Genomic DNA, 13,494 nt, shown 5'->3' with positions numbered 1-13,494 from the left:
AAGGAACTCACACAATATGTACTCACTGATAAGTGGATATTAACCCAAAACTTAGGATACCCAAGATATACAATTTGCTAAATGCATGAAACTTCTTTTATTTCTTAAAATGTTTCTGCCTGCTCTTCTTTCAAGTCACTTTTAGACTACTACACCATGCACATAAGTTAAAGTCATTCCTAAGCTAGCTGCTAGGAAGCTCTGCCTGATACAGAACCTCTCAGCTACAGTGGGTCAGTGTTCTGACCAATGGCCTCACCTGTCAGGAAGAGACACTTCTCACAAAGGGACACTAAAAGTGAAACACATCCCTTCCCACTCTAGTCTTCTATTGCCATACAGAGAACACAGCTTCTACTAAAAGGTGAATAAAGAGTAGATAATGTAACAAAGAAACAAACAAATAAAAAAGAGAACACCTGCATTATAAGAAAGGAAGTCAGTGGTAGAAGGTACTAGCCCTTCTCCACTGCCAAGTGTCAGGTTACACGCTTAGAACTGGCCCCAAGAAACTTGGGTCTTATGTGAGCATGGGTCTCTGTACCAGATAAAACTGCAGCCATGTAGTTAGGCGAGGAGGGTTAGAGGAGAGATGGCTTGGGGAGTTCTTATATTTGATGCTGTGAGCCGCACAACCTTCTTCCTATGGTACCCCAGGCAATCTACCTGGAGCTTCTATCCTCACTGGTCATATTTTCACCGACTCTTTCTGGTTCCGGGTACGTCTGCAGTCTCACTTGGCCAACCGAGTAACCGACTTTGCTAAGACCCATCTATTTCATCTGATCTGGTCCCCACTCTAACAGACACATGTACCATGATGAATCTCCAACGAGCAGCATCCATTGAGAATTAGTGTCAAGTGATTCCTGCAAGCCCTCATTTCCCTCTAGTTAATGGCCATAGGTCACTTAGGAGGCTCTTGGGATGGAATTAGTGGAACACACCTATGGACTCCGCTGTAACACGCTTCCTTACCAAGTTTTGTCTCCGTTTCAATTAAGTGTTTAAACCTTGGGTTACCTGAAAAGTGGTGAGACCCTCTGAACCTTCTGACAGGGATTCACATTAGCCCCCTGCCTGCAGCTCTAGAGATGTTTTCTATCGCTTTCTGAAGCCTCCACCTCCCCCGTGCTCCCAGGGAATCGGTGATGAATTAGCCACGGTTATAACTCGCTCTCTGTCAAAAGCTTCTGCTTACCCGGGTCCCTGCAGGTTTTCAGGGAAATTGCATTCACTCTGAATGTCGATGTTCATCCGTTTCTACATCTCCAAGATCCCACTTTTTTCCATTGAGATAATAGAACTCATTTCTCTTGCTGTTACGTGCCTCCCCTCCCCCACCTCCCCACTACAATCTGTGGCTTACTGCAGACACCGACCTTCTGCGGTACTTTTTGAAGAAGCTGAGGCTGCTGCATTAAGGAGTGTCCTTGTTTGCAGGTGGCTCCATGCAACCTTCCCAGTTACTTTCTTCCTACCCATCACAGCTCTACATTAGATTATGTTGGATTAGTTTTCCTCACAAAGTAGCAGGAAATCCTGACATTTTTTGACCTCCTTAAACATGACCCATCAGCCAATACATGCATCAGTTTTGCAACCAAGCATACTATCAGCTTCATTCCGCTGAGGGTCATCAGGGTCATCAGTCACAAGATCCGGGGGAGAGAACCCTTCTTAGAGAGTCAGCTTGAGTAGGGACACTTTTCATCCAGCATCATATCTGGAGTCCCCAACTCTTATAGACTCACTGAAACACGTGATGATTTTATTTTTCACTCTTGTGTGCATAGGCTCTGTTCTGCATCAGCTTTCAATTTGTATATAGATGTGTGTGAGATCACACGCGTGTGAATGTGTGGGTGTGCATGGGCATGTTTGTGTCTGTATGGAAGCTGGAGTTTAGTCTCCTGCGTTGTCCCTCAGGATGCCATTCATGTTTTAGGGTTTTGTTTTGATTTGGTTTGGTTTGGTTTGGGTTTTTTGTTCTGTTTTGTTTTGATTTAAAGAAACGTTCCCTCACTGGCCCGGTTCTGGTCAAGTAGGCTATGCCAGTGGACCAGTGAGATCTTCCTGTCTCTGTTTCCTCAGTGATGGGATTTCAAGCATGCATCACTCCAGCCTGCTTTTTGACGTGGATGCTGAGGATTCAAGTTGGGTTCTGATCTTGCACAGCAAGCAACTTCCTGACTGAGCTATCTCCGAAGTATCTTCCTTTGAACTCTTTTTAGGAACTGGATGCTATGAAGGGAAATGGGTGGATACTAAGGAAAGCTCACGAGGTTTGAAATCGGTGTGATCTTATCAACAAGAGACCTCCACACGGAGAGCTTGCTTACAAGATACAAGACATAGAGGTTGCATTCAAGAGACAAGGCAGGTATGTGCCTCCACAGACAAGCTAAGGTAGGAAGGTCTGGAATTTCCACATTCTCAGCCTTGTATACATATATGACCAAACGCTCCCCAGCCTAGGTCAATTAATAGCATATTTAAACAAACAAAACCTGACCAGCACAAATGAGCATCTCTTCAGTCATCATCGTACACACGTTAGGCTTGCATTTAGCTGTCTCTGAGTCTCTGGGATGAACACGATTCCTTCAGTGGTTTTGTGGCATCCTGTTTCTTTGTAGGTTCTATCATATAAATTAATAATTGCTCATCTCTTTCCAAGGTTTCCCAGTGGCAGAACAAACCCAATAAAAAGAGGCCTATGAGTGCTGTCTCTGTAGCTTAACTTCTTGGGCAGAATGAAGAGACAAAGGGGAAATAGAATGTATGGCTGAAACTAACCTTTATTAGAAGGAACCAAAAAAAAAAATGTGCTTTTGGCATAGATATTCAGGCAAAGAGTTGGGCACAGGAGCTGAGGAGATGGCTCAGGGGGTCAGAGAGTAAACAACTTGCTGAACAAGTGTAAGGGCTTGTGTTTGAACCCTCAGAGCACACATAAAGAGGGGCACGGTAGTGCACATCTGTCATCTCAGTGTTCCTACAGTGAGCTGGGAGGCAGAGACAGCAGAATCTTCGGACATCACTGGCCATCTGACCTGTCATACACAACGGTGAACAATAAAGAGATCCCATCTCAAACCAGGTCAGGATAAGGACCAATGGCCAAGGTTCTCTGGCCTCTACATGAGCCTCATGGCATATAAGCACTTTATCTACACACAGAGAGAGAGAGAGAGAGAGAGAGAGAGAGAGAGAGAGAGAGAGAGAGAGAGAGAGATGCAGTCACTCACCATCATTCATGGGAAAGATAGAGGACATAAAGGAAGACAGAGAGAAGCATGTATCTGAATGTGAAAAAGATACCCGTGTGGGTAAATAAAATCTCAGGGTGTCTTTTGATGGATCCTGGGACAATATGAATGAATCTTTGGTAAAGCCCAATGAGGAGGTCTGCATTGTGTATCAAGTGGTATTGCTTTCAGACTCAGGCAGGTTTATTGTCTACAAATATAAAAGCTGTCTCCGATATTCCTATAGACCCTCCATGTCTACTCCCAGGCTCGGTGAAGCTTCGAGTATCATTACTACGTTTAATGCATTTGCTTCACATCACCTTCCTAGCAGCACTTTAAGCGGTGGGCACTTTTTTTTCATTTTTTTAATTTATTTTTTTATTAGGTATTTTCTTCATTTACATTTCCAATGCTATCCCAAAGTCCCCCCATACCCTCTCTCCCACTCCCCCCCACTCCCACTTCTTGGCCCTGGTGTTCCCCTGAACTGAGGCATATAAAGTTTGCAATACCAAGGGGCCTCTCTTACCAATGATGGCCGACTAGGCCATCTTCTGATACATATGCAGCTAGAGACACGAGCTCCGGGGTACTGGTTAGTTCATATTGTTGTTCCACCTATAGGGTTGCAGACCCCTTTAGCTCCTTGGGTACTTTCTCTAGCTTGGTGGGCACTTTTTAACTCATTCTTTTCACAAGTTAAAAAATACTGCAAAAGTAGTGTATAAGCATTTTTCAGTTTATTCGTCGTAGAAATGTATAGTTCTATTAATAAAATATGCACGTTTTGAACCCATACACTCCTGAATATTTTAAGGCTGAGCTAGCACTAAGTAAGCCACCTTTCGTTTCTAGTAAAACAAAAGCATTTGATACTCTGAGAAAATAAGATACTTTACAAACAAGTTTTACTTAGAACAAAGCTATTGATTAGGCTTTATCAATATGAAAATCCCTAGCTTTAACATCAGGGGACAGGGTAGTGCTCTTTATCCGTAGTTTAAAATGTTCACAGTTTTAGCTAATCATGGTGAAACATGGCCCAAAATATTAGATGGGAAGTTATAGAATTACTTCATACGTTTTAAACTGTGTGTCGTTTTTTAGTGGCATGGTGAAATCTCCCCCACTCTCCTCCTCCTCCCACACATTATGGGAATCGCCTTGGTCCAGCGTGAACTACACTAGGGTTGGCTCTGAGCAGCTGTCTGCGCTGGCTGGCAGGCCTCTGCAGGCAATCACAGCATCAGAGACAGAGCAAGCCTTGGTGACTTTGACCCGTTCTGCCTTAGTCCTGGCAATAGCTCACCACATTCACAGCTTTCAACCTCTCCCTTGACTGCAAGCAGGAGTGTCTGGCAACTTTCATTATCTGCCTGAGAATTATGAGGACCTCATTTAGCCTGAGTCATTTTGTTTATCACTTACTAATGGCACAGAACAGATGCCCCGGAGCAGATATTGTCACCTTCTCCAGTATTTAAGGCTTCTGCCCTCTCCCCAAATACCACAGGGACCACGTGACCCACACATGCTTTATGTGACAGTACATTTGAACCCCATAGACAAAGGCTGATATCATATCCCCACAATTCAAAATACATAATGACAAACTTTTGGCAATTTAGCTAATATTGCACAGCTGAGAGAAGACTGGGGTGGAACGAGGGGCACTTTTTGGAAACACCCCCATTAAGTTAGGGGGTGATCATAAGGTACAAAATTCCACTCTCAAGGCTGTGACTGTCCTGTGGTGGAAACAAAGCAAAGCGCTAAAGCGACTTCTGAGAACAAATGCATGTCCTCTCAGAATTAAAGACTTGCCTTAATCCTGGGCCACCTGATAGGGTGATGGAGACACAAAGATGCTCAAAATGGCATCTTATTGTCTACTGGGAAATAAACGCAATCGCAAGTGAAAGAAATGAGAGTGAAGTCCTGTATTCTGCAGCATAGGGAGCTCTTAGGCAGAGGTAGAGATATTTTCTTTCTTTTTTAATATTTAAAAATATTTATTTACATATTTAGTGTGTGTGTGTATGTGTGTGTGTGTGTATGTTTGCCTGTTTGTGTGAATGTTCCATGGCATGCCTGTGGAGCTCAAAGGAATTATAAGAATCAGTGTGTGGGCAGTGCTCTCTCTCACACACACACACACACACACACACACAATTTAAGTAAAATTTAAATTATATGCTTGTGAGGCATAACATAATCTTTTGATTTATTTGTACATTAAATAACAATCAAATCAGGATGCTTAGCATATGATTTTAAACTTTTCATAATTCCTTTACGGTGAATGCTTTAGAAATCTTTCCTTCCAGCTCATTTGAGTTAAACTATGCTTTACTGCTCAGAATGGCCTCGGATAGTCAAACTTCTTCACTCTGTCCAGTTCTCCCATTGTTCCCATTGGCCGGCCTCTCTCCCTCCCCCGCCTCACCCTCCTCAGACTGTGCTGACCACCATGCTATGAGATCCGTTGCTCCAGAGGACTTAGGAGTAAGGAGGGATCACAGTGCATGTCCTCCTGTGCTCAACTTATTCCATTAATTCTTCTTAGGTCCGCCATGTTGCCACAAATGATGGAATTCATACTCTCATAGATGCATACTATTCCAGAGAGAGAGAGAGAGAGAGAGCACTCCCAACATCAACTCACATTAAAAAAAGCCTATTCGTCTATTGAATCTATTGAAGTCAGTCCCACACCCATCTCTTGTCAATAAACCCTGAAGAAATACAGAAAAGTTCCTGGTAAGAGCTGTTCCAGGGTTGACAATAGTGAAGCCATCTGGAAAACTGTACGAACTTTCCTTTAAAGAATCTAAAAATGGAGCTGGCTTTCTGAATAAAGATATTAATGACTTCATTAATGGATGATTCTGTCACTAGAACTTGTCACTCAGTACAGTGTGCACAGATGGATAAACGCATCAGGAATTACAAGTTAAAATGCAAGCTTTAATTTGGGAATCAGCATTGAGACTTGACTGCCTGGCTTCCGTGCCAAGTCTGCATCCATTCCCTGACACACAGGTGCTATTTTTTTTTCTGAATCTCTAATTTTAAACCCGGAGTTTTACAATATAGCCTGGCAAACTTTGGCCACGTAAGAAGTCAACTTTTCCAGGTGCACTTGTTCTCAGACTTCTAGCTCCGTAGTGGTAGATTATTCCAGAAAGAATGCAGTGTGAGCGAAAAAACCGGGAAGACCATTTTGCGAGAGATGAGATGCGAAAACTCAACAGCAAATATTTTGCTGATTGCTGACTCCTTCCATACTGAAACAACATGAAATGCATACATCGTGATAGCACACACCAGATGAGATAGAGATCTGTCCTCACTAGCCAAGCCCCGACCTCCTTTTCTGTTTTTTGTTTCTTTTCTTCAGAACTGTAACAAAGTGGCCCATACTAAATTGTAACAAAGTAGCCCATAGTAAAAGTCTCTCTTCCCAGGCTTTTTTTTTTTGAAAGACAGTGTCTCATGTAGTCTAGGCTGACCTTGAACTCACTATGCAGCCGAGGAAGGCCTTCGCCTTTGATCCGCCTGTTTCTACTTCCCATGCACCATCCATGCCTGGGTCCCAAGTTCTCTAGACAAGCGCTCTGCTGCCTGAGCTCTCCTCCCAGGCCATAAGGATTTTGTTCTTGACGTCATCCTGCATATGACTGGATGCTAACCCATTGCACGCATTCTGCCTTCCTTGCTGCATCTTATAGACACATGCATACAATGTCAAGAGTCATTAGAGTATCCGCCGATGACAGGGGTGTCACCCTCCTCGCAGAAGAGCACCTGAGCGTCACCACCTCAGAGTCATCCTAGCGAGAAGACCTTAGGTTTCTAGAAGCTCCACCATCCTGGGGGAGACAGGTTGGGAGCCTGAAGTGCTGAAGACAGAATGCTTCACTGGGGTGATATTCAGTTATTTAAGTTTTAAATCGTTATCCACACTACCTTTCCCCTTCCTCTTCCTCTTCCCCTTCCTCTTCCTCTTCCCCTTCCTCTTCCTCTTCCCCCTTCCTCTTCTTACGTCTCATCATGGACATGTCCTTAGTGCTAAAGCAGAATGGGGAGCTGAGAGGAAAATTAAAAGTACTGCTGACTTTGAAATGTCCAACCAGAAATGGTTTTACACCAGCATTAGTGTGGCTCTCCAAATGGAGCAATAAAACGATAAATGTAGACTTTGAAAATCATACTTTTTATGATGCAATATTTTGAAAGGTATAGTCCATGTGTTCAATGTAGACTGAAATCATACTTTTTATGATGCAATATTTTGAAAGGTATAGTCCATGTGTTCATAAAATAGTATAGGCAGTGGAATGGGAATAATATTAAGTCATATAAAGATAAATGTGTGCATACACACACATACATATACATATATATATGTATGCATATACATATATACACACACACACATATAAGCATATAGTTTTATCATGGTTTAAAAGTGAATTAGGCCATCAAACTCACAATTTCAGAGCACTTGCAGGACAGCAAGAAACCTCTTCTGCCTTTACTTCCTCACTGGGTGCTACACTGTGCCTGAAGAAGTCAGCAGACAGCTTGTTGGACTCTGTCCTCACCTTCTATGACGTGGATCTTGAAGCTGAACTTAGGATGTCAGGCACAGCCCAAGTGCTTTTCCCAGAGCCATCTCAGCAGCGCATAATTGTTCTTGCCATTGTTGTTTGCTTTACTCTTTTCAAAAATGTTAGTTTGCAAGTTACTTTACAGCAGGCATTGGGCATAATTCTGTACTTTATATGCAAATGTAGAAGGATAATGTGGTCAGCAGGTTAATAGCAGAAGCCTGAGAAACATCCTGTTGTGTTTTGTGAAGAGTTTCCGTGCTGTTAGGCCAAGTTCCAAGGAGGCCGAGCCAGAGCCAGGAACTTCTATTCAGATGATTTATCGACATTTTGCTTATGAGCCTAGCCTTTAATAGCTGAGTTATCTCCCCAGCCCTTGGTGATTTATTGAATGAAGTACCTTCAGGAAAAACCATGAGAGGAGGAAGGGAAGAAGGAAGGCAGGGGCAGAAGCTAGACAAGTCATGGTTTTAGGGAAACCCTAGCTTTGGATGTTAAACGTATATGATGCATGTGTGTGTGTGTGTGTGTGTGTGTTTGCATCCCTGAGCACACTCATGTGCATGTGTGTACAGAGCCTGACATTGACATCAGGTGCATCCGGTGTTATTCTCAATCTTATACCTTGAGGCAGGGTGTCTCAGTTGAGCCTGTAGCTCATACATTGGGCAAGGATAGCTAGCCACCTTGCTCCAGGGACTCCGTCTTACACTCAGCAGCAGTAGTGTGACAAGCAGTCCACTGTATTTACTCAGCATTAACCTGGATTCCAGCAGCCCAAACTCTGGCCCGCAGGGTCAGCCCTTGAGCTGCTGAGCCATCTCTCCAGCTCCTAAGAATTTTCAGTTTTAGGGGAAAATTTCTTCCATAATTATCTCCCCTCCGGAGAAAATTGTTCAGTGAATGCAACAAGGACGTAAAGACGTTCCCCTGGCAAAAGGCAGAAAGACTTAACTGTCTTCCCAACTCAACTTGTTGTCAGTTACAAGAACTTCCCACAGGAAAAGAGCTGCAGTCACAAAACACCTGACAAAAGGCCTGTGAAGAAGCATTGGTCTACTCCAGGAACTATAGATGGAGTGATAAGATCATACTGAGAACAGTGGTAGACACACTAAAGTGTCATCTGTGGCCCAAGAAGGTCTTGATGCCAACTTGCAGCCACAATACTTCACTCATGGGAATTCCTACAGAAAGGAAAATTCAACAACACTCAGGGTCATCTCGCCCTACTCCATCCTGTTGTCACATTGCCCAATGACTGATTCTCCTGAGCCTGAAGCATCAAAGGATGTGAGTAATAGGCCACTGGGCTTGTCATAGCTAATGGGCACCTGCCCTGAGTGTCCAAAGATGGAGTTCTACTGGACTTAAACTGCCCAATTTCCATTTAGTCATCTCAAAAAAAATCTTTTCTTCCTTGGAAGGAGGTGAATCTCACTGGCATACAACATAGACACTTTCAGAGAAGAGAAAGAGTAGACCCCAACTTGCAAGATACAAGGCTTTCCGGCAATGGCTGGCCCACAGTAGGGCATGCCAATTCGTTGGCATAGACCACATTTATCGGCCTGATATTGTGTGAATACAAACCGGATGCATCTGATTAAGTGCTCTCAGGCCCTGGTGTAATAATTGACTCATTGGCAGTGTGCCTCCTTCCAGCTATTCTGGGATCTGGGCTTGGAGCATTTGGAGTTTGGCACGCTCACCTCAGAGGCTCTCTCAGCTGGGCCGGGTGCCAGGTAGCCATCCTCCTCACCATTCTACTCTCCTCTTCTCGATTCTTCTCCATGTTTTCCCCACAAACCATGTCTTGCCCTCCGGATCTCACCGTCTTTTGTTTTGGATAGATGTTTCAGTTCCTCTGCTAAACCTGGCTGACTGAAAGCTGGGCATTTAACATACCAAGGATGTTAAATGTGGTCAGTGACAGCCATCTTGGGTCCCTGGCAGTCAAGCAGGTAGAAACTATTTCCTGTTGTAGATGGTGCTATGTGGCTGAAAGATTAGTACCATAGTGTCCAGAGCTGGGCACATTCCATTTTGGCAATGTCACTTACAGACTGAGTCACCCTGAACAACGGACTCAGTTTTCCATGCTTCTGGGTTATCATCTGTAAAACAGAAATAATTGAAGGACCTACTGTGTAGGTTTGGCCGGAGGATGAAATGAGTTCACACTTATCAATGAGCAGACAAATGTGCTTCCCCTTGCAAAGATGTTAGTGAGAGTCGGTGAGATGGCTCAGCTAATAAAGGTGGTCGCCACTAAGATGTTAGTGAGAGTCGGTGAGATGGCTCAGCTAATAAAGGTGGTCGCCACTAAGATGTTAATGAGAGTCGGTTAGTTGGCTCAGCTAATAAAGGTGGTCGCCACCAAGCCTAATGCTCCTGGTTGGTTCTATGTAGACCCATATGGTGGAATGGAGACAACCCATTCTGGAAAGTTGTCCTCTAAGCCCCCCTCATGCCCCTCTGTTCACACAAGCAGGCACACAAAGAAATTGTTATTGAAGACTATAAAAATGTTCTTCAAAGAAGGAAGTTAATGAGGTATCGGGGAATTTCCTTGACATTATTTGTATAGCTAATCTAATTATTATTTACATAGTACTCTGGTGCTAAGCAACTGAAAGGCTCCAGCATTTTAGCTGATGAATTCTTATCATAACCCTGAATTACATTCTGTCTTGCAATAACAAAATTACAAAGCAGAAGATGGTACCTTGTCTGGTATTAAAGCATTAATTGGGTGGAGCGATTAAAAGATTGAGTTGATTTATTCCTAATGGCTTGGAAAGATAAACAAGACATATCATGGAGGAGCGATTGGAAATCAGGGACAAGGTTGAAAAGCAACTGAAAGTCACAATATGAATGTAGAATCACATTTTATGCTTTAAAATTTATGTGTATAATCGTGTCTATATGCATGTAGAGGCTGTATGTATAAGACATTAGAGTATAGAGAAAATAGTTCACTTTGATGATAGCTGGCACAGAAGTTATTTTGTGGGAAGGAGCCACCTTTATTGAGAAAAGAGTTGTGCTCTGAGAAAGTGTGTCTCCCCGAGTCAAGGTCATCAGTGAAGGAGCAGAAGCTTATTATGAAAAAGGGGGAGGTGGGTGAGGCCAGGGGAGGGAGGGAGGGAGGGAGGGAGGGAGGGAGGGAGGGAGGGTCAAGGAAGAATGAGCACTCTTTTCTCCTAGGGACTCCTGGGAAGTAGTTAGCAGTGAAAACCCTTCAGTCAGTTCAGAGGTGGTTGATTTGATTGTTTTCTTGACAGGACCACAGTCACCTAGGTGACAAACCAGTGAAGGAGTTGCTAGATGAGGTTCCCTGCCTGGGGTGCAAACCTACCTACCTTACTGTGAACAGCACCATTCTGTGATCTTAGACAACAGACTGGATAAAAAGCAGAGAGAGAGCCTTGTACAACAGCCTTCCAGTGCTGACTGGATACTTGCCTGCCGGTCTGTCTCGCGTGGCTCTCCCACAGTAAGGGAGTATGCATGCCCCCAGCTGTGAGTACATACTAGCCATGGAATAAATTCCTTGCCCCATGAAATTCCACTTCTAAATAGCATCATATACCAATGGTCAAAGCTTTTAGCATACAGGCTTTTGTGCGGCATTGCCGATCAAGATCATAAATGTAAAAACAGTTTACAGTCACAACTCTTGACTCTTCCCATACATTTACTTACGTGCCATTAGGAATTTACAGTCATGCTTCCGTAAGTAAATCAAACATCCTACCTCTACGCTTCCTTGGGGAAATGCTGTTCAGAACCTCTGTCCATCTAACTCAGCATTTCTGAGCCAGGGGTCAGGTCACTGTTGCCTGTCCTGAAGTCACATGTCTGGTGAAGAACTCGAGAGGATTGTGCCTGCACTTTCAAGGCTCAGCAGTCAAATGCCCTGTGGTCCTTACGTTTTTCTGTTGTAAAGCACATGACAGAGAAAGGAAACTTGGTGTGGGGCGAGCAGGACCTGAACTGCGCTTGCGTTCTTACCTCTGACCTCCTTAAGGTCCTAATTGCAGGGTCTTCGCCACAGACAAGCATCCGTTGGTTAATAAGCTCAGGAGAAGGCTGGCCAGTCCCAGGACTGATGGAGAAACCTAACTGCCTCCTTTATCTCCAGTTCTTCCTCAAGCTTTGAGTCCCGACCTACTCACTCACCAACCACAGGTTCCAAGCTTCCTCCAATGACCGCGCTTGTCTCTCCTCTCACTTTTCTTCATTTTCTCCCTTCATTCTGCCTCGTTTTTCTTCATTTCCCGTATGATTTGGTCATTCGAGGCCGTTTTTGTGTGGTTTCAGTTTGTTTTGGCGTTCTTCCCAAATAGAGACACTTTTCCTCAGCTGTCTCTAGACATAGTCTAATCGGCGAGGTCTTTGATGGATGCTCTGTTCATCTCCCCCTTCCCAGGCAGGGTCAACCACACTGCGCAATAAATCATAAGTGCTCAGTAAATATCGAATGGAGAAGAAAGAAAAGATGAACCGGAAAGCTGGATTGCTGCGTACAGGATTTTGTTTGTTGCTGTTGTTTTTTTTTTTTTTTTTTTTTTTTTTTTTTTTTTGGTTTTGACAAACTGTATCCTCCCAGAAATACCTCCATCTGTCTTTCTTCCTCTCCATGAGAAAGAAAATGTTTGGGGCTGGTGAGATGGCTCAGCGGTTAAGAGCGCCGACTGCTCTTCCAAAGGTCCTGAGTTCAAATCCCAGCAACCACATGGTGGCTCACAACCATCCATAATGAAATCTAATGCCCTCTTCTGGAGTGTCTGAAGACAGCTACAGTGTACTTAACATATAATTAAATAAATAAATAAATAAATAAATAAATAAATAAATAAATAAGAGAAAGAAAATGTTCTCCCTTTCCCCCACAGCAATTTTCTGTATTGATGCTATCATGTTTTCTCCCCATGAAGACCTGTGGGAATCCCAAAAGTTATGTGTTTGTAACAGTAGCAACTTTGTTCCCTCTGAGAAGCCTCACTGGCCAGCTCCTCACACAACACCCACTGAGACAGATAAGTAAAGAGAGTTGCATTCGTGAATGCCAGCTATATTATGTGCATGGCTGACTCTTGATATTTTAAAACTTAGAAACTCAAGTAGTTAAAATATATTTGTATTTCATTTGTAAAAGCACGACATCTCTTGGGAGGAGAATCAAGCTTAAATCTCTACCACCCATTATCCTCAACTGTGAAAAGTTGCTGTTTAGCAATCTAAGGGACGGTGTTAAAATTCTGCCATCTGGTGGCCTCCTGAGACATGACACAAGTGATTTTTCTTTTCTTTTTTTTTTTTAAGATTTACTCCACCACACTGGGGTTAAAGTGACGACTTCCTTCCATCTTCTCTCTGTATTGCACAGTATCTACTGTTGTATTTTTTGCTTATTTCAGAAACGCTTTTATCTCATGGACTGCTATGTCCCTAACCTGTGTACCTGAATAATGGCTGTCAGCAAGTTTATAGCCGAATCTCCTCAGAGATAACTGTATACACATGTTCCTCTGAATGTCAGAAAACAAATGCACAAAGCTGATAGCTCATGTGTGTTTCCCTGATCTTTTATCCATGGTCTGACCGAACTCTTGTGT

The 13,494-nt window shown here is 43.4% G+C and overlaps 1 long non-coding RNA gene across 1 annotated transcript in view; it reads left to right on the top strand.

Moving 5' to 3' along the window:
* Positions 1-6,095, top strand: part of LOC110296935 — a 7,393-nt gene extending 1,298 nt beyond the window's left edge. Inside the window, exons 2-3 of the long non-coding RNA XR_002378226.1 lie at positions 2,235-2,383; positions 5,821-6,095. This is a non-coding gene — a long non-coding RNA (uncharacterized LOC110296935). The remainder of the gene's footprint in view (positions 1-2,234; positions 2,384-5,820) is intronic.
* Positions 6,096-13,494: the final 7,399 nt, after the last annotated feature.

Source organism: Mus caroli, chromosome 6 (genome assembly GCF_900094665.2).
Source record: "Mus caroli chromosome 6, CAROLI_EIJ_v1.1, whole genome shotgun sequence".
Classification (NCBI taxonomy): domain Eukaryota; kingdom Metazoa; phylum Chordata; class Mammalia; order Rodentia; family Muridae; genus Mus; species Mus caroli.
This window is presented reverse-complemented; position numbering and strand designations above follow the sequence as displayed.